The 26492-nt window shown below is 42.8% G+C and overlaps 1 long non-coding RNA gene across 1 annotated transcript in view; it reads right to left on the minus strand.

Annotated features, from left to right (window-relative positions):
- Nucleotides 1-9130: 9130 nt before the first annotated feature.
- Nucleotides 9131-26492, minus strand: part of LOC135050788 (uncharacterized) — a 54982-nt gene continuing 37620 nt past the window's right edge. Inside the window, exon 3 of the long non-coding RNA XR_010241819.1 lies at nucleotides 9131-9259. This is a non-coding gene — a long non-coding RNA (uncharacterized LOC135050788). The remainder of the gene's footprint in view (nucleotides 9260-26492) is intronic.

Genomic DNA, 26492 nt, shown 5'->3' on the forward strand with positions numbered 1-26492 from the left:
AATTAGCTCAGTAGAGGGATATGTTGGTGCAGTGTCTATGTGCTTAATCAGGAACCAAACACGGCTTTTCAGGTAAATAACTGGAATGGTGCTTTACTGGCAGCTTAAATGAAACAAAACAACAAAACACTTAGCCCCCATTCAGGGCACTAGCTGACTTTGTTGCCCCCTGACTATCCTTGGGCAATTAGTCTGCATCACAAAGTCTCTGCCTGCTTCTTTGCTGGTCTATCAAAGGTTCCAGCCTGGCTTGGCTGCCACATCTTTTCACAGTCTCAGTCTGGTCCCTTACAGGTACAGTAAGGCAACTCCTGGCCTACTCACACTGAACAGGCTCACCAGCCTGGCTTCTTCTCAGTAACACATAGCTTGGAGTTTGGTGGCCTTCCCTGTCTCCAACAGGTATAGACTCAGCTCCTCTCTGTAGCTTCCTAGCATACTGGTTCTGACTGGCTTTCCCAACCCCAGTTGGGCAGGATACACAGGCCACAGCCTGTCCTGACTGCAGAGTCTTCCAGACTGACTCTTCACTACAGTAATTAGGTGTACTCACATCTGCCTTTTCTTCGTGGTGTGGACAGATCCCTCCTGCTGCACACAGAATGCATGTCTCAGCAATGCAATTTGCCCTCATACTGCCACATAGTGTTTGCAGATACTATTATAAAGCAGGTAATATACATTTTTTTTTAAATATTTTAATTGATACTGACTCAGCCTATACTATTTTAATCCTTTGAGCACTACCTGTGCAGGCTTTATGGCACTGACTGTCCTCTAATTAGGAAGCTATCTCTGTCAGTGCTAACATGGCTGATGCCCACTCCATGAGTCCACTTTCTTGAAGAAATAATGATGTCCCAGACAATTGGGGATAGAAAAGATGTAGAGGCAATTATCCACATCCACCATATATCCCACCACAAACTTTTTCATGCTTAAATAACCCTTGTTGACTTCAGCTTGGCATTCAACACAATTGTTCCTAGCGTTCTGCTCCCCAAATTACTCCTTTTAGGGGTCCCGGAATCTACCTGCTCCTGGATTGTCGATTTCCTGTCAGACAGAAAGAAGGTCATGAAAGCGGGGAAATTTACCACATGTGCGCGATCGATCAGCACTGTGGCCCCCCATGGATGTGTCCTTTCTTCCCTGCTTTTCTCTCTGTACACAAATGACTGCACCTCAGAGGTGCAATCTGTAAAAATTATCAAATTCGCAGACGATACCACAGTCATTGGTCTAATCAAGGACGGGGACGAGTCTGCAGATACAGTAGATGGGAAGTAAACCGGCTGGAAGTGTGGTGCAGCAACAACAACCTTGAGTTAAATCCACTCAAAACAGTGGAGATGGTGCTAGACTTCAGGAGGAAGCCAGCCACTGTACACCCGTTTGTGATTGCCGATAGTGTGGTGTCGTTAATGGATTCCTTTAAGTTCCTGGGGACCAAACTTTCTCGGGACATGAAATGGAGTTACAACATCGACTTTACTGTAAAAAAGGCGCAGCAGAGGTTGTTCTCCCTGAGGCAACTTAGGAAGTTCAGTGTTCCAAAAAATCTGCTGCTGCTCTTTTATTCAGCCATTGTTGAGTCTGTACTATGCTCTTTGATCATAGTCTGGTACATTTCTGCTAATGAGAGTGACAGGTGCAGGCTACAAAAGCTGGTGAGGATGGCAGAAAAGATAGTTGGGACTGACCTTCCCTCTGTTCAAGAATTGTACATGTCCAGAGCTAAGAAGTGTGCAGGGAAAATTGCAGGGGATCAGTTACATCCTGGCCACGACTTGCTCAAATTGTTACCATCAGGCAGGCGATATAGGTCATTACCTGTAAAGTTAGCTAGAAGTTTAAAAAGTTTCTTCCCGCAAGCAATCCACCTGTTGAACAACTTCTAGGAGGCACTAACTAAATCTCCTTTTAATGTAATATTGCACTGTATTGCTGCTGGACGGTAGACACTCCCATTTTATGGTATTGTAGTCTTTCGTGTTAGGAATTGTAGCTTACAGTATTACTGTGTCTACTGCATTGTGTACTTTATGTATGTCATATGTGTTTTCCCCTTCTATGTGAATACCTGGCTGATGCTCTGGACACCGAAAACAAATTCCTAGTATACATGTGTATACCTGCCCAATAAAATTGATTCTGATTCTGATTATAGTTTTTTTTTTAAATTAATATACAGACCAAGACTCAACAGTCAAAGATTGAGTGGTAAAGAACAGGGATATCTTAACCAAGTTCTTGGAAATACAGAGTAATGCCTCACATTTCCTTTATCTCATCATGTTCCTAATCATCTCACTGAGTTTTACTGGAGAAGTTTCTGTCACAATATAATAGCAGAACCCCCCAAATCTAAATAGAAGTGACAATATGCAGATGATTGGGTGTGGAATTAGGCACAACATTATTAACCACCCGCCCTCACATAATATAGTATACTGTGTTCTTATTGAGTGCCTCATTGAGTTGCATTATATTCAAAGGCGTCACCAGGTGTGGTAACACCCGGTGCGCACCCCTGATGTACTGCCGTGATCGCGGCAAAAAGGGGGCGTGGCCTTACAGCTAGGGGCGTGGCTTCGTGGGGATACTGGTATCGTCACTCTGGGGGCGTGCCCAGCATCTCCGGAGATGCTGGGCTTCCCCCAGAGACGGTCTCAGTGTGCTGTCGGCTCCTCTGCTATGACAGGAGCCGGGTGCTGTAGCGGAATTTCACACTGCAGCACCTGGCTCCTGTCACTACGGAGGAGCTGACATTTGGTGTCACCCCCTCCAGGTGTCACACCCGGGTGCGGGCCGCACCCCCCGCACCCGCCTTGTGACGCCACTGATTATATTGTACTGGATATTGGGCCTAATTCAGACCTGATCTCTTGGCTGCTAATTTTGCTGTCTTTCAATCAGAGAGTCGCTGCCCAAGGGGAGTGTAAATTTGCCTGTGCAAGTGTGTGATCGCATGTGTATGCCGTGCTACAAATGTCCCTCAGTCAGCGGACCGCTGCAAATCCGTTCCCACCTCACTCACTATCCAATGTTTTTTACAATGTGTGCAGTCTGTGCGTAGCCCAAGACCTACACCTACAGTGTGAAGAGAACAGGCTGATCGGTTCCGGATGTGACCTCACACATCCTCCCTGAAAATGATTGGAAATACCTACGTTTTTCCCTGACACTCCCAGAAAACGGTCAGTTACCACCCCCAAACGGCCTCTTCATGTCAGTCAGCTTGTGAATAGCTGTACAATTGAAATTTTCGCACCAGCTTGTCGCTGTTTGGCAATGCCTGTTGTTGTTTGGCTATGCGCGTGCGCATTGCGGTGCTTAACTGCTCGCTGTGTGAAACCGCAGAGCAGCGATCAGTTCTGATTTGGGCCCATTATATTATATGATGTTGTACTTAACAAGTCATCATTAGACATGTTGAAAATGCCCCCAAAATTACCACAGGCAATAAAACTACTAATCAAAATGGCAGTTAATTAAATGTACTAAGAACTTTTAGGGCCTAATTCACTATGGATCGCTATTGCTGCTGAAATAGCCTTTCTACAAAACTGCTATTGCTAAAAATCACATGTGAAAAGCCGCCCAGAAAGGGTAAAAGATGTCCACTGCTGCAATCACAAATGTGCGTGTGTATTAGCAAAATCGCAATCCATGCGCAAAAAACAAGCACAATCAACAGTTGCGGCTGACCCATGCCTACTCAAAACAATGTGAAAATTCGCTTTTAAAACACTGTATCTAGGTTTCCAATCTCTGGAATCGAAATAATTATCTGAAAAACCCACACAATCAATTTAACTTGTTCAAACAAAAGTTATTTGAATGAAACATTTCTTCCTTGTTTAATTATTAATGACCCTTTAGTATTATTGGTTGTTCAAAAATAAATGTTAAAAGACACCTTTGTTCTAAATTCTAATAGGTTTTCAGCTTGACTTTTAAACTAATTAGCTGGTCACAAAATGCTGATGCTCATTGAGGAACAAAACTTGACAATAATACATTTTGCTTTTATCTAATTACAATATATTTGGAACTAGCCAATGCCTTATATGTATGGTGTTTATTTACCAGCTGCCAGCAGACACTTAATTTAACATATATTGACTTCCCCAGCTATGAGAAGCCTTCTATATGAAAATTAGAGCTAGGGGACGTCAATTTGTCAATTTGCTACTATTTGGAAATAAATTAAATCCTTGCAATCTGATTAATATGAATCAGCTATGCTAGTATACATTTTACTATAACTTAGAATCAACAAGAACATCTGATGTGCCAGCCACAGTCTCCCTCCCTAGACAGCTGAATACATTAATTTCCTTGATGACTTAAGAGGTTGATTTGAATTAAAACACTGTTTTGTCACAAGTCTTTTGTGGACCATAATGAGTTCCAAGAATAAAGGAAAAGCAAAACAGAATGTTATAGTACTCTGCTGGCAAATTGACACAAATTAACAATTTTACCATTAGTACAGTATGTGTTTATTGCTATGTCATATATCCTAGTTACTTTTGCTTTTTCATAAGTCATAAAAGGTGGTCATATATGAAATGCAAATGCCCATCGTGCAGTGCAAAAATAGATATTGGGCCCAATTCAGACCTGGACACAGCTGCGCGGTCACCTGCAATGGCTGCATTCAGGTGGTCTGTGCACATGCAATGGCCATTGTGCTCGTGCGCGATGTTATACATTGCGGCCACATCCCTGAAGGATGCAGCCACAATGTGATTGACAGGTGCAGACATTGCGGGGTCGGAGTTAAGGCTTTGCGGAGGCAGCACCGGGAAAGCAGGGGCGGGCTGGGAACATTTTTTGAAGCGGCTGCATGACATATAACACGCAGCCGCTCCAAAAAAGAAAATGGCCGCTGACCGCCTGACAGCGCAGCCAGGCTTCGCTGCCAGAGGTCAACTTTAGATCTGATGCCTCTGCAATCTAATTGCGGGTGCATTGGGTGATAGGCCTCACACATGCTGGGCAGCCTTGCCCTGTGCTGGGAGGCCCCCAGCATGTGCGGAGATGAACGTAGATTTGGCTGTGTATGCAGCGATCTGCATTCATCACTGAATAACCCCCATTGACCCAGTTGGTTTGCTCAAGATTCTGCAAGATGAAGATGTTTACAGAGAAAAATGGAGCCAGTTAGTTGAGGAGGAGCAGAGGTTTTCACGGGAGAGACATACCTAGGTGCACTTCAAGCAATGTAAAAATAGCTGCACCACACAAAGTTGTCACTTGTAATAAAGACATGTTCCCAAACTCTTCAATCTATTCCCAAATTAGCCTTAAATGAGAAATAATTTAGGAGACAAAATGGAAATGTCTTTTTAATTGAAAGGGTGATTATAAAATAGAAGGTGCAGATCATGAGCAGAGAATAAACATGCACCTTAATGTGTATTGGGCTGACCACCCAGAGGTAAAATGCATCCAACAAAAGGCTAAGTTGGACAAGATGCCTTGGGAGTAGCACAGTAAGAAATTAAATTGAATAAATATTTCCCTATATATACATATAAGTAATTGTACTACAAATGTAATCATACGCAGTCAATATTGTTACCAACAGGTATCTCATAATTTTATTAGCGATGTGCGCCAGCCCGAATCTCGAGTTTTGGGTTTATGTTTTGGATCTGTTTCTCCTTCATGTTTTGGATCTGTATTTGTTTTTGGATCTGTATTTAAAAAAAAATCATAAAAAACAGCTAAAAAAACAAAAAATAAAAAAATCATAAAATCACAGAATTTGGTCCTGTTTTTGTTCCTACAGTATTTTTAACCTCAATAACATTAATTTCCATTCATTTCCAGTGACTTTTGACCACCTCAAAGCTCACAATATTGTTTTCATCCAGTTTAGACCAAAAGGTTGCACCGTGGTAGCTGGATGACTAAGCTAAGCGACAGCAGTGGGCGGCACAAACATGTGGCACTTAAACTTCCAACATGGCACATCTAGGAAACAGAATGGTACTGCAGTGGCAGACAGGGTGGCAGTTTAATAAATTATACAAAGTCAGCAATGCTCCAAACAGCAAATAATGCAAAGAAAAGAGGTGCAAGATGAAATTGTCCTTGGGCCTTCCCACCCAGCCTTATGTTGTATATATTAATCAAGACATGCACAGTTTAACAAACCAATCATTTCAGCAACAGGGACTGTCACTTGTGGCTGAAATGATTGGTTTGTTTGGCCCTCACATAACAATTTTTTAGAAGGACTACCTCCAATAAGTAATGATTGAGGATGTTAATGATGAGTTGTTAATTACATTATAATCTTTAACAATAAATTTCATGTCTTCGCTGCAAATCAAGTAACATGGGGGAGATGCCTAGATGGCTAACGTTCCTACCTCTACTAACTTTGGCCTCACAAATGGAGCAGATTCTTTTACAAACATAGGGGGTCATTCAAAACTGATCGCTGTTGTGCATTTTCGTACAGCGGGCAATCAGATCCTAACTGTGCATGCATATGTACTGCAATGCGCAGGCGCATAGGACAACAGCAACAGGCATCACCAGTCAGCGACGGGATGGTGTGGAAAAGCCGATTGCAGGATCTTTCACAAGGTGATTGACAGGAAGAGGCCATTTGTGGGTGGCAACTGACCGTTTACTGGGAGTGTCTGGAAAAACGCAAGCTGACTCAAGCGTTTTCAGGGAGGATGTCCAATGTCAGCTCTGGCAGGGATCAGCAGGAATCAATCACAGTGGAAGACTAAGTCCTGGACTGCACAGAGACTGCACAAACTGATTTTTAGCAGCTCTGCTACACATGCGAACACACACTTGCATGGCGAAAATACACTCCCACTGTAGGCGGTGACTATCTGAATGCAGTACAGCTAAAATGCAGCCCATCGATCAGATCTGAATGATACCCATTCCCAGGATTGGGGTAAAAATAATCCCACACCCAAGAGATGGCTTTTTGGTCTTATACCCAGGCATCACAATGGCTTTCTTTTTATCACTGTCAACAACTGCAGCCACCAGTGGCTGACTAACACAAGCAACATCAACATCCTCAGTGTCAGATAGTAATAGTACACACATATCCCCATCATCCCGTTCCACTTCCACGCACAAAAGCTCAAATTCTATTATGTCCTCCTCATCATCACCATCATTACTTGTACTGCTCCCCACACGTGCAGATGGTTCAGAAATGGTGGAAGGAGGTGAAAGAAACTTCTGTATGAGGACAGTGTGAGAAATGTCAGACTCACACATAGATGACGTGTACACCCCCTCCTAAAGAATGTCTGATGGTTCAGATTCTGAATGAACAGTCTGTCTTACTGCCTCTGCAGCTAACTTCCTTTTGATGTTTTTTCTTCATCACTGTAAAATTACATGATTTTCCAAGCCATGACTCTGGGCATCTGCCTTAGTAAATGACACTGATGGACTTGTATCGTCATGACTGGAGGCAGCACCTGCACCACTAGTATGTGCTTCCTGCTCTCCTCTCAATGTTTGTCCTCCATATCCACAAACACGAATGAAGTGGGGTACAGCACACACCACAATTTGTACAAAAAATGTACCACCTTCACTGTCGACCAATACAAGTATGAGTCAGAAATAGTAATCTAACACTGCGGTTTAATTTCACCAACAGTGAAACAAAAATATCTGTATGAGTACCTGTTATGTGAAAAGGGACTGACTTTAAAAGTTTCCATTCACATATGCAGGCTGTACAAGCAGGCCAACAAACATATATAAGAGTACAAGAGGGAAGCTTAAGTATGCAAAATGCAACATCGAGTAGAGCTACGGCAATGCTGTGTGAATTGTGGAGGCCCCCATTACTATGAGCACCCAAAGTGTCCCACATAGCATAAGCACTGCAATGCCTGTAGCAAGTTTTGCCCAATTTTATTAGGTGGTGCAGATGGAAACCTAGAGAGGATGACAGTTCCAGCCCCCAGGACCAAGACCAAACAGTCCACCGCACAGAATTAACAAACCTGAGACCGGACCTTGACCGTCTCCTTAGTCAAGGACTTACACTGTGTAAGTGTGGATCCCAGAGCTGAAAAAAACTCTGACTGAAAAGAGAATGACATTGTGATTAAAATAGGTACTCACACCAAGTAATGTTCAGATACCTTTTGTATTGCACCAACTCAAATGCAGTATTTGTTGCCTCCAACTCAGGGGGTATTATTGCTTATGGTGGTCAGGAGATCAAAACCCTAACTGTGGTCACAATCAAAGCTAACACCTATCCCTATCCCTTAAACATTCATATTGTGTACAGCAGCATCAAACTACTAGTGGGTCTGTCTGACAGTATTAGTTGAGGGCTTATTTTATTAGGTGCCAATGTGTATGTGGTTCAGTTGGACATCTCAGAACTCATATTATACATTATACATATTTTTAAGGCACCCACATCTGCAGGGCTCAATCAAATGAACCACTTAACTGACTAATTTTACCTTCAAAACTGTTCTAACATTGTTTTTAATTTTTTTTATTTGTTTAATATTTCTTAAAAAGTATTTTTTCAATACGTAAACATTAAATTATGCACATCTGCAGAACGGATCTCCTCTTCAAAAGCTAGGGGACACAGTGTGATGGCAAAGTCGCATGTAAACTGACCATTCCAGTTAAGTTGTCTTAATGGGGTGTCACACATATATATATATATATATATATATATATATATATATAATCCTCCAAATCAGCCGGCACTCCACGCTTTTTATTCAACTGATTCCGGTGCCTAGTGCAACTCAAATACACTCCTCCAATATAGCACGGCACTCCATGGGACTCCTCCTACAGCGGTATTTATTGTAACATCAGCGGTATAACATCAACATGTTTCGAGGCGTCAGCCTCTTCCTCAGGACATACCAGCCGTGTTACATGGCTGGTATGTCCTGAGGAAGAGGCTGACGCCTCGAAACATGTTGATGTTATACCGCTGATGTTACAATAAATACCGCTATAAGAGGAGTCCCATGGATTGCCGTGCTATATTGGAGGAGTATATATATATATATATATATATATATAAAACAGTCACTTTTTCCAAAAGAAATAGAAAAAAAAAACCAGCACTCACGTTTTTGATGAAAGCAAAAAAGGGTTTATTCCTTACAGACCATCCATCTGGGTATAGTTCTAGTACTACAGCCCAACAGCTGTTTCAATGCTTGATGCTTTTCGTCAGGGGCTACTATCACACTGCCAGAAGTCTCTATAAATAGCAAGAAACGGTGAAAAAGTGACTGAAATCATTGTATAAACCCCAAAAAAATGTTGTTTTTTTTATTTGCAAAATTTTTTTTTTTAAATGGAAATCACTTCCAAAAGTATTGTTCAGAAAAGTGGGTTATTAAGTAATCCTCAATATATGAAGATCTTACCCCAACCACCGGTGCAAGTCAAAAAGTGGAGATACACAAAAATAGCAAAAAGACAGCACTAATTTAGTGGTTCAGGGTCATGGCAACTGATATGAACACTCACCTTTTCCAAAAGAAAAAAAAAAAAAGACCAGCAACCTGCAACCATCAAGCGTTGAAACAGCTGTCGGGCTGTAGTACTGGAAACAAGGAAGTGTACAGATGGCGCCTCAATTCAAAGGTGCTGTAATCCACCAGCCGGGATGGTCACCAATATCCCAAAAAAGTTCAATTTATGTTCTAAAGTTTTGCTGAGGTGCGCTCCCTGGGTCACTATGGGTAATGTTCTCTATCCGGAAAGAGAGAGTTCACATCTACGGACGATTTTTCTATTCAGCAGCACTCCCTCGTTCCAATTTTAAATGGTATCCCCAAAAAAGAAAGAGAGAATTGTATATAGTGAAGTACCGTAGGGCTCAAATAGGTTCACAAAAATTGGTCGCATATATAATAAAGTATTGATCAAAGGCTAAAGTCCACCTTGATTTGGCAGACCTACGTACCAGAATTTGTGGGGTGTCGATAGTGCCCACCCAAATACGCTTGTAATATCACTCCCTTTATTCCGCAGACTTTAATAGCAATTTTCCTCCCAATTTCTCCACCTCTTCACCTCTCCGTTCAGATAAAAGATGTCCGGAAATAGGAGGAAATAGCAATATATAGTGATAAAGCTGAATATTTATCGTATATATAACCCTATATGAGGTCTTAGAACACTGTACGCTATCTACGTAAGAAGTACCGTAAGGGTACGCAAGTTGCGTATCGATCGCTTAGCCGTGATCGAGACGCTCAGGCGTCACGTTCACTCACGGCCAAGTGATCACAGGCAGGCACGCTATTGGCTGTTGACTATCGTAATGATTCGCTATAGCGTAGCGGCGCTCGGGACCACGAGGAGATCACCAGCGATGCAGACGCTCACAACGTTAAACCTTTATATCTATACCTTTGGCAATGAAATACACAGCAAACCTTAGTGTAGAGACAAAGTGTAAGTGCAACCTTGTGTAACCTGATTAACTACAAAGCTGCTTGAGCGTCACCGACGCTCAGGGAATACTTAACACTAAAAAGAATACACAGATACCTGGGCTTAGGGTCCGAAACCTATTATATGTATTATGACTATTATACTTGCAAAAAGAATCACAGTACAAAGCATACACTACAATATAACATAAACCAACTAACCAGATAACTACACAGGAAATACAATACAATACAATTAAGTCTAATCAAGGGAAAATATGAGAGAAAGAGAAGAGAGGGAGAGAGAGAAATGGCTCACAGTAAGACAATATGATTACGGAGAGAACTTACGCACAAGGGGAAACGATCGCATGCGCCTCGATATCCAGCTCCCGATTATCAGCAATGAGAACCGTTGATGAGAGTGAAGTTGGATATGGTCGGCCCGCTATTTATGCCCCACACACAATACAATTCAATGGTCCCTACAATCTCATTGTTCATTGGACACAGGAATTCGGCTCTGCATTATAACAAAAGGTCATAGGTTGATTCATACAGGTGGGCTGTGACTGTTTCCAACTGTTCAGGTGGGTGGGATACTGGTTTTCCCGCCGCATGATTAAGTATGAACAAATAATAGTAAATGGACATAAACTTCTTATGTCCATAACTATTCGCACGAGCGATTAATCCGCTCCAAACCAACACCGGAATATTGCTATTTAAATACTCTTCCGATGGGTACCAAACACTGCTGTATGACCCCTGTTAGACCCTTCGTACAATACAAAGAGGAATCTCTCCGTTCAGGAACATGCTATGTTAACCAAACTTTCAGAATCTATCAAAGGGACCATGATCTATAAAATACATTATTAGTGAAAATATGTAACGATTGAGTCGCACGCTACGACTACACAAACTTTACCGTAAATACGCATACCGTGCACCAGCGGGTGCACGCAACAGCGGGTATGCGCCTTCACGGGAGAGCGCACGCATGCGCAGCGCGGACCAGTGTGAGGTGCAAATATGGCAGTGTGTATAGAGATATTTTTCTGACTTTGACAGTCCACCCTTTGGCAGTCAATAATAACTGCCACCTTCTAAAACATTTCAAAAGGAGAAAAATATATGTCAGGGGTTAATTCATTTCCATGGTTGGGTGAGGGAGGAGAGAGGAGTAGGTGTGAAGAGGGTATGACCTAGTGTGATAGCAGAAGCATGTGTGTATGAGTCCATGTTTGGGGGGTCATGTATCATCGTGCCGTACGTGTTGTAAATCAAGCTTCGAGGTATTGCGAAGTATACATTTGAATTCCTTCTTATCCCGTATCAAGGGTCTGTGGTTGGGCTGTCAAACTCTACCGAGCTCTTTTCGGCTGTGGTTGTAACAAAATGGGGAAGCACATTTTAGTTGATGATACATGAATGGGGGAATATGTGATTGCTGATATCTGTGCCTGTATTCCCTATACTATGTGTGTCATTACCTGAGGGTTGTAGAAATGAAGAAAAGACATAATTACGGTAAATGCGGTGGTATTCTATGTCAGGTTAATGTACATCTGTCGGTTGAAGTTTTGTTCGGTATCAGTTGAAAGTCGTCTTCTTTGCGCTGTTTTGCTCATTAGGCGTGAGCAATAAGCTTTGTCAATGCCATTAGATTTACAAAAAATGTTGGGCTAGCGTAATTTTAAGAATTCTAGGGAAACTGGGGATCCATGGCAAAGTTCATCAAATGTCCATATCTCAAGTGGTCAAAACTCCTTCTTTGGTCCATCCGTTGTCTGTATAGCGTCTCATCAACTTCCTCGTCCAAGGGGGTCTTGTTATCTTGGAGGAAAACCAGAAAAACAGGTGAAAGAAACGGACCGTATAATCGCATTTTCATCACATCATTGTTTCTATCGTTGGGTCGTAAATCAAATCCAGGTTAATTACAGTTTCCTCACTCCTCAAACTCATCACTCTGGTACTTTGTTTGCACCTCATTAAAGCCTGCCCGCATCTAAATATCAATCCAATCGATATAACGACACCTAAGATACATAGTAGAAACTTCCCAACATCCATTATGACTCCTTGAGCCCAGTCTCCCAAACCGGAGAACCAATTTCGCGGGTTCAACCATGACACCCAACCAGTCAGCTCATTACCTACAGCAGCAAGAGTGAGATTGTGTTTTCGGCGAAATTCCCACTTCAATTGGAGAATATCGTCCATCTTTTGGTCTATGACCTCGACCGGATCCTCGGTGCTATTTGTGATATACGTGCAACACTTCACGCCGTACTGTGTTGCCAATGTAACACAATATCCGCCTGTCACTGCTGTGAGGTAATTAAGAACCATTCTATGCTGTACCAGTTCTGTTTTATAAGCTTGAAGTTCTCTTCCAGTGTATCTAAACGTGTCATCATACATTTCAGTGATATTATCTAACAAATTGGCGAGTGCGGAAATGTATCTATAATTCATCACTCCTCGAGCGGTGCGAGTGAAATCTAACGCCACCAGAACCTGAATCCCGGTGGATTCATGGATCAGATCAGAGGCCGGATGCTCTAACCTTTCTGACAGTTGTCTTTTAACGAGGTGCTCGTAATGAGTGTGAGTATAAGGAGCTTGGGCACCACGGTGTATGTCTTTCATTTTGTCATGTGTTACAGTCATTACTTCAGGCAATACTTTTCCAATATAACACAATCCTTCCGAGTTTGGGGCAAGCCACTTGTACGCCTTTCTCCCGCATATGAAATATGCATCATCGGGGAGAACATATGGGATGGAGAAAGACATTACCATATTACACACCTTCCAGGTGAAATCTCCTAGCCCTAATTCTTCCATCTGCTTAATGCACGTATCAGGTTGTACGATATGTGCACAGTATCCTGGTGATACTTCTCCAACTCTAGTAATCCTATTTCCTAAGGTGTATCTATACCGGAAAGATTTTCCTCTACTGGCTATGTGGCGTACAAGCTCTGTATCTGTAGGCATTCTATCTGCTCTATGTGAAAAGGTCATGGTGTGGTTACTCCATGATACTTCCCAATTTCCCGGCTTTCTGGGATTGGAGATGTTAAAACATAATAGGGACCTATCCACGTGGTATTGGTGGAGCTTCAAACTAGGAGGGCTGGAGATATTAAACCTCCGGTCCACCGGTCTCCCACCATTTAACTCAAGTACCTCCCCTATCGTTAAAGGAAATGGTACTAGTCCTGATTTGCTATGACCCTGAGGTACTTGAGAGCATACCCAACAATCTGTTTTGTTTAATACATTACCCACTAAGGAGTGATAATCACTCAATGGATGCCGGTCCATATGGATATTAAAACTGGATTGGCATTTCTTTATGCACCCATCCTCAATGACATTGTTACAGAGCCTACAGATACAGTTTTCTTCAGCTAACAATCCGTCACAATTTCTTCTATGATCAATGCTATCAGATCGTTTTCTGATACTCGCCTTTGCTTGTTGGTTAGGTTGATCTTGGAAAACTACGCCTCCATCTTTATCATCAGAACCCATTCCAGAACCTCTCTCGACCTCCATGGTACTCTCGCCGGAACAGACTGCTCTGGTCAACATCATGGTCAACAGGAAAATCCGGATCACAGTCTCTTGGGGCAAGTCCATCTTTGAGGAGGAAACGAAGAAAAATGAGAAAGGGGAAAAAGAATTTTCAAGGGAGAGGGGATGGGAAGTGGAGAAAAACAATAAAAGGGAGTGGGGAGTCGACAACTGCTTTCGGTCTTCAAGGCTCAGGTGCCGCCTCAGTCCTCCTGGAACAGACACTCCAGTGATACAACCTCTACCGTCTGTTCCTTATCACGGGACTTCTCTGGATCAGCAACCTTCTTGCAGTGGGATGAATGGACCCAAGTCTCTCTCTCAGCAACTTTCAATGCTGTAGTGCTAGTCAATAAGACCTGGTATGGTCCTTCCCATCTGTCAATAAGGCAACCTGAGCGTAGAAAATTTCGTATCATTACATAATCCCCAGGTTCAATGTCATGACAATTACTATCAGGTAGATCAGGAATCACCAACTTTAGATTATCATTTTGATTCCTTAACTGTTTACTCATGTTAATCAAGTACTTTACAGTTACTTCATTGTTACATTTCAAATCATCCTGAGGGTTAATCATGACATGCGGTTGTCGACCAAATAAGATTTCAAAGGGGGACAGATTAAGAGGGGACCTGGGAGTGGTTCTGATACTGTACAGTACAATGGGTAAAGCTTCTGGCCATGTCAATCCTGTCTCTGCCATCACTTTACTCAATTTATTTTTAATAGTGCTGTTCACTCTTTCGACCTTCGCACTCGCCTGTGGACGGTACGGAGTGTGCAGCTTGTTATCAATTCCCATCAACTTACACATTCCTTGAAAGACATCACCTGTAAAATGGGTACCCCTATCACTTTCGATTATTCTAGGGATACCATATCTACATACAAATTCCTGCACAATTTTCTTAGCTGTAAACATAGCGGTATTTGTAGCTGCAGGAAATGCTTCGACCCAATTTGAGAAAACATCTATACAAACAAGTACATATTTCAAATTCCGACAAGGGGGTAATTGAATGAAGTCAATTTGTATTACCTGGAAAGGGCCGCCGGCAGGTGGGATATGGGATGGTTCTGTAGGTATTGCCTTTCCAATATTCTTTCTCAGACAGGTAAGGCATGACATTGCTCTTTTACTCGCATGAGAGGAGAATCCTGGGGCGCACCAATATGCTCTTACCAATTTGCACATTCCCTCCTTGCCTAGATGAGTCAGCCCGTGAGCTGCTTCAGCCAGACATGGAAGATATGCTCTGGGGGCCACTGGTTTACCATGTCCATCCGTCCAGAGCCCTGAGGACTCCTGGCCATATCCCTTTGCCTTCCAGACCGCTCTTTCCTGTGTGGAACACAAATTTTGCATTTTACACAACTTCTGTGTGTTGATGGTATTGAATACCATCAGTTGTGTGGTGTCTGTCTGTATGGGGGTAGCAGCTGCTAACTTAGCAGCTTCGTCTGCTCGGCTGTTACCAAGTGATACTGGGTCTTGGCTATATGTATGTGCTTTACATTTGATAACAGCCACTCTGTCGGGTTCCTGTATCGCTGTTAGAAGCCTTTTTATGTGAGCTGCATGCGCTACCGGTGTACCAGCTGCCGTCATGAAATTTCTGAGGCGCCATAGGGCTCCGAAATCATGGACTACCCCGAATGCGTATCTAGAATCGGTGTAGATATTGGCTGACTTACCCTTAGCCAATTCACATGCTCTGGTTAGGGCGACCAGTTCAGCAACCTGGGCTGAGTGAGGTGGGCCTAGCGGTTCCGCTTCTATGGTGTCTTGGTCATCTACGACTGCGTATCCAGTACACAAGTCTCCCGAGTCTGACTGTCTGTGACAACTACCGTCCGTGTAGAACGTGAGTTCTGCATCTTCCAGTGGGTTGTCACTGATGTCAGGCCTTGCGGTAAAATTTTGGGTCAAATATTCCATACAATCATGTGTATCTTCCTTTGTATTAAATCCTCCTTCCCCATCACTCTCACCTTCCACCCTTTGTGCCTGACCAGGCACACCTGGGAGATATGTTGCAGGATTTAATGCACTGCATCTCCTTATGGTGATGTTTACGGGGGCCATTAGTGCTAATTCCCATCTTGTAAACCTCGCTGATGAGACGTGTCTGGTTTGGGCAGAATTCAATAAGGCTGACACTGCATGTGGTGTATGGATTGTGAGGTTGTGGCCTAGCACGACATCTTCGCTTTTTGTCACTAGCAATGCTATTGCAGCAACGCTTCGCAAGCATGTGGGGAGGGATCGCGCTACCGTATCTAGCTGAGCGCTGTAGTATGCAACTGGCCTGCTGGCATCACCATGTTTTTGGGTTAGTACTCCTGCCGCGCAACCAGCATTTTCTGTTCCGTATAGTTCAAAGGGTTTCCCATAGTCTGGCATACCTAGTGCTGGTGCCTGCGTTAGGCACTGTTTGAGTCTCTCAAATGCTGTTTCGGACTCGTCTGTATGCGAAATCCTATCAGGTTTGTTTGAGGAGACCATTTCCTGCAAAGGTAACGCCAAAATGGAAAACCCTGGGATCCAATTACGGCAATACCCACACATTCCTAAAAACGTTCTGATCTGTTGCTGGGTTTGTGGCAGGGTCATGTCTCTAATTGCTTGGATTCTATCAGCGGTCAGGTGTCTCAGTCCTTGTGTTAGACAGTGTCCCAAATATTTTACCTTAGTTTGGCATAATTGCAACTTGTCTTTGGAAACCTTGTGTCCTGTGTCTGAAAGATGAAACAGGAGCTGTTTCGTATCCTTCAGAGATGCTTCCAATGAATCTGAACACAGTAATAAATCGTCCACATACTGTATCAATACTGATCCACTCACTGGTTGGAAAGACTGTAAACAATCATGCAAAGCCTGGGAAAATATACTTGGACTATCTATGAAACCTTGGGGTAGTCGAGTCCACGTGTATTGGACTCCTCTGTATGTGAATGCAAACAAATATTGGCTGTCAGGGTGCAGAGGTACCGAAAAGAAAGCGGAGCAGAGGTCAATAACAGTGAAAAATTTGGCAGTGGGAGGGATTTGCATTAGGATGACAGCTGGATTTGGCACTACGGGGAACTGACTCTCAACTATTTTGTTAATCCCCCTTAGATCCTGCACTAGCCTGTAACCCCTCCCCCCACTCTTTTTAACAGGGAAGATGGGACTATTGGCAGTGCTGGACGTTCTTACCAGAATGCCCTGTTGTAGCAAGCGCTCTATTACTGGGTAAACTCCTAACTCCACCTCTGGCTTCAGAGGATACTGTGGGATTTTTGGAGCTATCCTACCATCTTTTACTTGTACAACTACTGGAGCTTCGTTTGCCATTAATCCAGTGTCCTGTCCGTCTTTTGTCCAAAGTGACTCTGGTATCTGAGATGTCATCTCTTCTACTTGGGATGGATTCCTATTTGTCATAATGGTATGTGACATTAATTTTGATGGGGAGTCTAACATGTCTCGCACTTCCTGAGCGTGATTCTCAGGTATGTCCAAGAATACACCTTCAGGAGTACAATAAATGACGCACCCCATTTTACACAGTAAGTCTCTTCCCAGGAGATTGGTTGGTGCCGATGCAGCCAGCAAAAAGGAATGCTTGGTATGCAAAGGCCCTATTGTAATCTCGGCTGGTTTGCTAACAGGGTAGTGCTGGACTACTCCTGTTACTCCCATGGCTGGAATTGTCCTACCAGTGGTTCTCATGCCCACTGTCGAATTTATCACTGACTTGGCCGCCCCTGTGTCTACAAGAAAGTTTAAAGTTTTACCAGCTACATTAATTGCGACCTCGGGTTCACTTCCAAGGTTGGCAATCAATTTCACTGGCTGCAGATTACAGGTATGGCCACACCCCTATTGGGTATGGTGACCGGCCTGTATCCCGCTGGCAGCAACTACTTGCGAGGGAGTTAGCTGGGAACTACCAGAGGCATGCCAGTCTCTGTTCGGGGGATATCTTTTTGTTTCCCCTGTATGTGGCTCATAACTCCGTCTCTGTGGACCCTGATCCCAATGTCGTGTGTTGTGTCGTTGATTAGGGGGTTGGTATGATCTTTGCGAATTTTTCGCTCTACAGTCTCGTGCATAGTGTCCCTGTCTTTGACAAGAATAACATGTTACCATAGTTGACTTACCCACAGGGTTTGGTGGTACATACGCAGGCTGCTTTGTGGTCAGGGCCTGTATACTTACCGACATTAGCTTATCACTCTGCGACTCCCTGTGTCTGGTGATGTTTCGGTCGTGATCAATAGCAGCCTCTCTCAAAGTGGACACTGACAGACCTCGCCAACATGGTTGCGTGGTCTGTACCCTTGCCTTTAATGTTTCCTTCAAACCATCCATTAGTACAGATACTGCTACTTCTTGATGGTTTGGATTTGTCCTAATGTCCTCTATACCAGTGTACTTTGCCATTTCTAATAGTGCCCGGTGAAAATATTCTGCAGCTGTTTCTGACTCTTTTTGTTTAATGGAAAATATTTTGTTCCATTTAACAACTGCTGGGAAATGCTCCTTTAACTGTAAGTTTATCCTTTTTACGTTATCTTTGTTGTACACATCTGTAAGAGGTACATCCAGATCTAGTCCACAATCAGCTAAAAATTGAGCTGAGTCGACATTGGAGGGTAAACAAGCTCTTAGCAATATCTGCCAATCTTTATTATTGGGCTCTAAAGTGTTTCCTAAGTCTGTGATGTATTTTTGGCTGGCAACTAAATCTTTTCTAGGGTCAGGGAATTCAGACACTATGGTCCTTAATTCCATTCGGGAAAATGGGCTGTACATGGCAATGTTCCTTATGGGAGTGGCTCCTGATACATCTGTTTTCCCATTGGGAACTGCTATTACCCTAACAGGAGTAATTCTAACAACCTCATTCTGTGTAGATTCTACAGCTTGTGGTGAAATTGTTTCAGTATAATGCATGGTGCCGTACTTACCAGTCGATACGACCTCACCTATCCCTCCGCTAGGGGCCTTTACTAATCTTGTGGGTAGAGCTGTGCCTACTGTGGTCTCTGCTATGGTGGCTGCTAGAGAGAGCGCTGAAATCGTTGTCGCTTCGTCCTCTTGATCACACTCCTGAGGAAAGTTCAAAACAGGGTACAACTTGCACGGGTTAATACTTGTATGGGTTAATGGGTTAACATTATCATTAACATTTACACAGTTACTAAGTGATTGTGCGTTACACCTTAGTGCGTCCTTCTCCGTAATCAACTTCTCTCCTGCTATATATGGTGGCGGCGGGGCCGTGGCAATCAGTTTTCTGTTAGAGCCAGATCCTGCCGCCTGAGCCAAACCTCTCTGTATCTCACCTTCCTGTTGCCACAACTGTAAATAATCATAATGCTGAACTCGTCTCTTTGTTGATTTTATGAGACATATCCTCCTCCTTAAATTTTGTAACACCTCTGGGCTGAAGCTACCTATTCTTGGGAATTTCTCCCGGTCTTGTACCGTCATTCTCTCCCATTCATCACATAAAACCTCTGTGTGACTTCCATATTTCTCACACATTACGTACCTGGCTGATCCTACTGGACGGTTTACAGGATCAACCCGAACCGAGGTTGATCGCCCCCTACCTGAACAACTGGCCCCCATAACTCTGCAGGCGTTGCTTGCTCTACCTCTGATCTCTATATCAAGGTCTTCAGCGAACCCTTACAGAAAACCAGATTGTTCACAATAGGCTGACGGTGGCGGTTTACCGAGTACCCCACTCACTCGCCCACGCCGACCAATGCGACCTGATCACACCGATATGGTGCTGGCGCACTCGACCCAGGGCACCTATAAAAACCTTTGTTTACTGGAACATGCGAGGGTTATCCGCAGAACACTTACTCTTTCCAGTAAAGGTGAGGTTGTCAGATAGTTCCTGAGTGACCAGCGAACTTCCCTTCTTGAAAAAATAAAAAATTACACAAATCACGTCAGAATGTACAAATAGCGTTTGTGACCCCTTTACTCTAATGGTACTAGGTCAGATTACTAACTACTGTACACAATTACGTGCGGTCCAGTCGTTCAGTACACAAACAACTAAGCTTATGTACGGAAAGACCAATGGAATCGAAACTTACGACTGCGAATTCCTTCAGCCAGAGCTTGTACGGCCTATATGGGTCTTGCACCAACCCTTCTTTTGGTGTTGTGCCTCTGAACTGTATAGCGGACTTCCCTGTTTACTGTACCTGGACCTGCTGGTCTACTATGACCTCCTGGTCTTGTTCTGTACGACCTCCTGGTCTGACCTCCTGGTCTTGTTCTATACTGGTCCGCTATACTCTAATGCTCAAATATTATGTTTAACCAAGGATGCCTCCCTAGCCACCGTGCACGTCACTTACACGTATGTCCCTCACGAGTACTCGACTTTTCTTTTTGGTTCAACCTCTAAGTTATATAAACTTATGTAATACAAAAACACTCACTCATCACATGTACACTTTTGCTTCTATTTCTATTTCTGCGCAGAAATTTTTCTTTAGCCCAGCTGTGTTACCAATTAGAAGCAGGATCTGTTAATTTAAATTTCGGATTTCCAAAAATAGACTTGCGTTATTTATCGCCTGTGGCGCTATTTACCGCTTTGCGTTACTTATCGCGTTGCGTTAAAAATCAACTTATCGTGACTTGAGCTACGTGGGCGTAACCGGACGCTCCGTTGCGTAATGTACGCTGCGTGCGTCTGCCTTTGGATTGCGTACACAAGTCTTTTGTTAGGGACACGTGTACGCAAAGCAAAGATCCACCGTAACACAATTTATATTTTTATCAATGTAGATGATCCCTGGTCATCTACCACACACCACACTGACTTCGCCTTATCTCCCATGCAAAACTGTGTGTTTGTCTACACTTTAACTATGTTACCTCTATTCTTAAACTATGAAATAACAGCAAATCTCTTTTAGCACTTTTATCAACTAAAAAAAAACTGGCAGACAGGAGAGTGATATACGAAAATGAAAAGGAAATGCAGATATATATGTGTGCGTGCGTGTGTACGCAAGACAGAAAAATACAGTTTTAAAAGACACTAGCGTTTTGTTCTTACCTCCGGTTCCCGGATTCCTTCAGCACTCTTTTATCTAAGCGAAGCAGACGCTTATCCCGTCAGCACTACGAGACAACCTCCCGCCCTTTGCTGAGGGATAATGTCTGCTGATCTACCTAGTGCAGATATGTGAAGGACAGGACGAGCCGCCAATTGATAAAGCTGAATATTTATCGTATATATAACCCTATATGAGGTCTTAGAACACTGTACGCTATCTACGTAAGAAGTACCGTAAGGGTACGCAAGTTGCGTATCGATCGCTTAGCCGTGATCGAGACGCTCAGGCGTCACGTTCACTCACGGCCAAGTGATCACAGGCAGGCACGCTATTGGCTGTTGACTATCGTAATGATTCGCTATAGCGTAGCGGCGCTCGGGACCACGAGGAGATCACCAGCGATGCAGACGCTCACAACGTTAAACCTTTATATCTATACCTTTGGCAATGAAATACACAGCAAACCTTAGTGTAGAGACAAAGTGTAAGTGCAACCTTGTGTAACCTGATTAACTACAAAGCTGCTTGAGCGTCACCGACGCTCAGGGAATACTTAACACTAAAAAGAATACACAGATACCTGGGCTTAGGGTCCGAAACCTATTATATGTATTATGACTATTATACTTGCAAAAAGAATCACAGTACAAAGCATACACTACAATATAACATAAACCAACTAACCAGATAACTACACAGGAAATACAATACAATACAATTAAGTCTAATCAAGGGAAAATACGAGAGAAAGAGAAAAGAGGGAGAGAGAGAAATGGCTCACAGTAAGACAATATGATTACGGAGAGAACTTACGCACAAGGGGAAACGATCGCATGCGCCTCGATATCCAGCTCCCGATTATCAGCAATGAGAACCGTTGATGAGAGTGAAGTTGGATATGGTCGGCCCGCTATTTATGCCCCACACACAATACAATTCAATGGTCCCTACAATCTCATTGTTCATTGGACACAGGAATTCGGCTCTGCATTATAACAAAAGGTCATAGGTTGATTCATACAGGTGGGCTGTGACTGTTTCCAACTGTTCAGGTGGGTGGGATACTGGTTTTCCCGCCGCATGATTAAGTATGAACAAATAATAGTAAATGGACATAAACTTCTTATGTCCATAACTATTCGCACGAGCGATTAATCCGCTCCAAACCAACACCGGAATATTGCTATTTAAATACTCTTCCGATGGGTACCAAACACTGCTGTATGACCCCTGTTAGACCCTTCGTACAATACAAAGAGGAATCTCTCCGTTCAGGAACATACTATGTTAACCAAACTTTCAGAATCTATCAAAGGGACCATGATCTATAAAATACATCATTAGTGAAAATATGTAACGATTGAGTCGCACGCTACGACTACACAAACTTTACCGTAAATACGCATACCGTGCACCAGCGGGTGCACGCAACAGCGGGTATGCGCCTTCACGGGAGAGCGCACGCATGCGCAGCGCGGACCAGTGTGAGGTGCAAATATGGCAGTGTGTATAGAGATATTTTTCTGACTTTGACAATAGTGAAGTACTGCTTATTTTAAAGTGCAAAAGTGATTTATTTTTAAAGTGCAACATAAAACAATGGGCGTCTTAACAACAAAGTGCAAATTTGCAAAAATAAAAACTGAAATCCACCACAGATTAGTGGACCCACGTACCAGAGTTTGTGGGGTGTCACAGTGGCCCACCCAAAAACGCTTTCAATATTGCTTCCCGGGATATGCAGCAACAATCGGCGTGTTCCCTCTGGCTTCTGCAGGTACCTCCAATCAGTCACCAACGCGTTTCTGCCCTTTGAGGGCCTTTGTCAAGGTGTGTGGTGTGTGTGTATGGTGAGGTCTTTAAAAACCCCACTATGTGTCCTGATTGGAGGAATCCTTACAAGTGATAAAAGTACTTAAAAATTACTTTAAAATCACTTTATTAATGTTCCTAGGTTTATTCCCTGTTAGGAATAACCTAATTACAGCAATGCCCCTTATTCTGTGGCTTAATTTCTATCCTAAAAACCTATTTTTTCAAGCGCGTGCGTTCCACGGTCAGTGGAACGCACGCTCCTTCCTGTTTCCCGGGAACAGGAAGGAGCGTGCGTTCTACTGACCGTGGAACGCACGCGCTCGAAAAAATAGGTTTTTAGGATAGAAATTAAGCCACAGAATAAGGGGCATTGCTGTAATTAGGATATTCCTAACAGGGAATAAACCTAGGAACATTAATAAAGTGATTTTAAAGTAATTTTTAAAGTACTTTTACCACTTGTAAGGATTCCTCCAATCAGGACACACAGTGGGGTTTTTAAAGACCTCACCATACACACACACCACACACCTTGACAAAGGCCCTCAAAGGGCAGAAACGCGTTGGTGACTGATTGGAGGTACCTGCAGAAGCCAGAGGGAACACGCCGATTGTTGCTGCATATCCCGGGAAGCAATATTGAAAGCGTTTTTGGGTGGGCCACTGTGACACCCCACAAACTCTGGTACGTGGGTCCACTAATCTGTGGTGGATTTCAGTTTTTATTTTTGCAAATTTGCACTTTGTTGTTAAGACGCCCATTGTTTTATGTTGCACTTTAAAAATAAATCACTTTTGCACTTTAAAATAAGCAGTACTTAAATCTTTTATCTGAACGGAGAGGTGAAGATGTGGAGAAATTGGGAGGAAAATTGCTATTAAAGTCTGCGGAATAAAGGGAGTGATATTACAAGCGTATTTGGGTGGGCACTATCGACACCCCACAAATTCTGGTACGTAGGTCTGCCAAATCAAGGTGGACTTTAGCCTTTGATCAATACTTTATTATATATGCGACCAATTTTTGTGAACCTATTTGAGCCCTACGGTACTTCACTATATACAATTCTCTCTTTCTTTTTTGGGGATACCATTTAAAATTGGAACGAAGGAGTGCTGCTGAATAGAAAAATCGTCCGTAGATGTGAACTCTCTCTTTCCGGATAGAGAACATTACCCATAGTGACCCAGGGAGCGCACCTCAGCAAAACTTTAGAACATAAATTGGGCTGTAGTACTGGGACTATACCAAGATGGATGGTCTGCAAGGAATAAACCCTTTTTTGCTTTCATCAAAAACGTGAGTGCTGGTCTTTTTTTCTTTTTCTTTTGGAAAAAGTGAGTGTTCATATCAATTGCCATGACCCTACACCACTAAATTATTTTCTGTACTGAGTGCTGTCTTTTTGCTATTTTTGTGTATCTCCACTTTTTGACTTGCACCGGTTGTTGGGGTAAGATCTTCATATACTGAGGATTACTTAATTACCCACTTTTCTGAACAATACTTTTGGAAGTGACTTCCATTTTTTTTAATGATTTTTTGCAAATTAAAAAAAATCATTTTTTTGGTATATACAGTGATTTCAGTCACTTTTCCAACTGCTGCAGAATATATATGTTAAATAATACATTTTTCTGAAGTGCTTTAAACACTAAACCCCTGTGATTCTAAATGTCTTCCGATGCTAATAAAGAATTGTCTTCTGTCCTTCAATTTGACAAAGCTGACGCAGACCGGATTCTGTTTGACAATATGGAATCCCTTGCCTTTGATAAGGATAGCCCAGAGGAATTTGTAAACGACTTGCTCAGATTTAAAAAAAAAAGAGGTTGAGCTGCACCTACATGGTCTAACCCTCTCACAATATTATAAGGAATTACTTGTCCCCAGGGGGTTTAGATTGCATAATAAACCCACTCTGGGGAGACACAATAATGATTTTTGTACAAAATGGTGTAACATTTTGAATAAATGCTCCCAGGATCTTATGCTGCTTGTGATTGAACAGGCTGGAGTCGACCTTGGGGAAATTAGAAAAGACATTTCAGAACTAGAATCATCTGATCTTTTTAGGACAATACAATCTCCTGACTGTGACCTCTTAACCAAATTAAACAAGGACATTGACAAATTTCGGGGGGGATCTTTTAAGATTCAAGAAAAATAAATATAAACAAGTTAAATTGGATTACACGTAAATACAGACCGCAACCGAGACGGGCAGGACGCAGAACAACCACCCCTTTTACGGACATTGAGAACAGATCCCAGACGTCAGCGAGTGACTCTGATGCACCATCCATATCAGTACAAAGCACCACATACCTTTCCAGATCAGAAAGAAATAGGAGGACACCCGCAGAGGTGGGAGAAAAAGGAAAAAGAAAATAAAGAACAAACCTCGGGTATCGGTAGTGTTTAATTTATCTAAACACATGCTGACCACTGATGAACTCTCAATTCTGAATAAAGGACTAACATTTGTACCTACTGTTGGACAGGACAGTTTTCGTTGGACCTATACAAATTAGGAAGACTTCGGTTAAGGGATTATTTCTCACACTCTCAGGCAATGAACGCTTCATCGACGGATCTCTCTCTCACCCCCATTGTCCGTTAAAGAATTCTAGTCAATTTGATCCACCCACCCAAAATCCCTCAATTCATACCTTCATGAGAGTACTTAAAAAGGACATGATGCCTTTCATTGAAAAACAAAAAAATCAGTCATTTTAATATCACCAAGGGAGAAAGAGCTGCCATTAAATCCCCACAGAATGACAGTCAACTAGTAATCAGGCCAGCTGACAAAGGGGGAGGCATAGTCCTCCTTGACTATGAGTACTACACGCAAGAAGCTAATGGACAATTGTCAGACACTACCTGCTATCAGAAACTTAACTATGATCCCACGTGGTCATACAAAAAGGAGATAGATTCAGCAATCATCTTGGGACTTAACAACAGGTACATCAATCAAACCACAGCTGACTTTATGACTACACCTTACCCAAAAACTCCATTCCTTTATACATTACCCAAAATCCATAAATCAATGACACAGCCTCCTGGCCACCCGATCATCTCGGCACGAGGATCATTAGGTCAACCACTTTCACAATTTGTGGACTTCTACCTACTGCCACTTGTCAAAAGCGCTGCAAGCTACATTGAGGACACAACGGATTTCCTTAGGAAAGGATCGGCAACATTTTGAATGACTCACTGCTGGTTACACTGGATGTTTCGAGTCTATACACAAACATACCGCATACACAAGGTATTGAGTCATGCAGGCGGCTAATTAAAGAGAGTGAGTTATACTTTGGGCCTCCGTCAGAGTATATGGTGTTACTCATAAGTCTAATCTTGAACAAGAACTATTTCCTCTTTGAAAATTGTTTTTATTAACAAAAACAAGGGACGGCCATGGGGTCTAATATGGCCCCCTCTTATGCCAACATATTTATGGCAGCCTATGAGCAGATGCACATTACAGGTCATCCAATTTTTGGACAGTTTTTAACAGCATATGTCCGCTATATAGATG

The sequence above is a fragment of the Pseudophryne corroboree genome, chromosome 2, assembly GCF_028390025.1.
Source record: "Pseudophryne corroboree isolate aPseCor3 chromosome 2, aPseCor3.hap2, whole genome shotgun sequence".
NCBI classification, from domain to species: Eukaryota; Metazoa; Chordata; class Amphibia; order Anura; family Myobatrachidae; genus Pseudophryne; species Pseudophryne corroboree.